Source organism: Cervus elaphus, chromosome 19 (genome assembly GCF_910594005.1).
Source record: "Cervus elaphus chromosome 19, mCerEla1.1, whole genome shotgun sequence".
In the NCBI taxonomy this organism is placed as follows: domain Eukaryota; kingdom Metazoa; phylum Chordata; class Mammalia; order Artiodactyla; family Cervidae; genus Cervus; species Cervus elaphus.
Window position 1 is genome coordinate 68943410 of NC_057833.1, and position 831 is coordinate 68944240.

The following is an 831-nucleotide window of genomic DNA, read 5'->3' on the forward strand; positions in this document are numbered from 1 at the left end:
ACCACCAGGGAAACCCTAAGATTCACTGTTTTAATTGTGTCTGTAAGAGGACAAAGAATCACTTGGTTACACATTGCCTATGCCTTTCTAGTGCTGTGTGAAAAAGAAAAAGTTGACATAAATATAGATGGTTCAAAACTAGGAAAGGAGTACATCAAGACTGTATATTGTCACCCTGCTTATTTAAATTATATGCAGAGTACATCATGTGAAATGCTGGCTGGATGAAGCACAAGTTGGAATTAAGATTGCCAGGAGAAATATCAATAACCTCAGATATGCAGATGACACCACCATTATGGCAGAAAGTGAAGAGGAACTAAAGAGCCTCTTGATGAAAGTGAAAAAAGTGAAGTCGCTCAGTCGTGTCCGACTCTTTGCGACCCCGTGGACTGTAGCCCACCAGGCTCCTCTGTCCATGGGATTCTCCAGGCAAGAATGTTGAAGTGGGTTACCATTTCCTTCTCCAGGGGATCTTCCTGATCCAGGGATCGAACCTGGGTCTCCTGCATTGCAAGCAGACGCTTTACCGTCTGAGCCATCAGGAAAGCCCAGGAAAGTGAGAGAGGAGAGTGAAAAAGCTGGCTTAAAACTTGACATTCAAAAAGCAAAGATCATGGCATCCAGTCCCATCACTTCATGGCAAATAGATGGAGAGACAATGGAAACAGTGACAAACTTTATTTTCTTGGACTCCAAAATCATTACAGATGGTGACTGTAGCCATGAAATTAAAAGATGCTTACTCCTTGGAAGAAAAGCTATGACCAACCTAGACAGCATATTAAAAAGGAGAGGCATTAGTTTGCCGACAAAGGTCCGTCTAGTCAA

At 42.6% G+C, this 831-nt stretch overlaps 1 non-coding gene across 1 annotated transcript; it reads right to left on the reverse strand.

The window, feature by feature from the left end:
- Positions 1–475: 475 nt before the first annotated feature.
- Positions 476–548, reverse strand: TRNAC-GCA. The gene has a single exon. It is a non-coding gene; the product is annotated as a tRNA-Cys (tRNA).
- Positions 549–831: the final 283 nt, after the last annotated feature.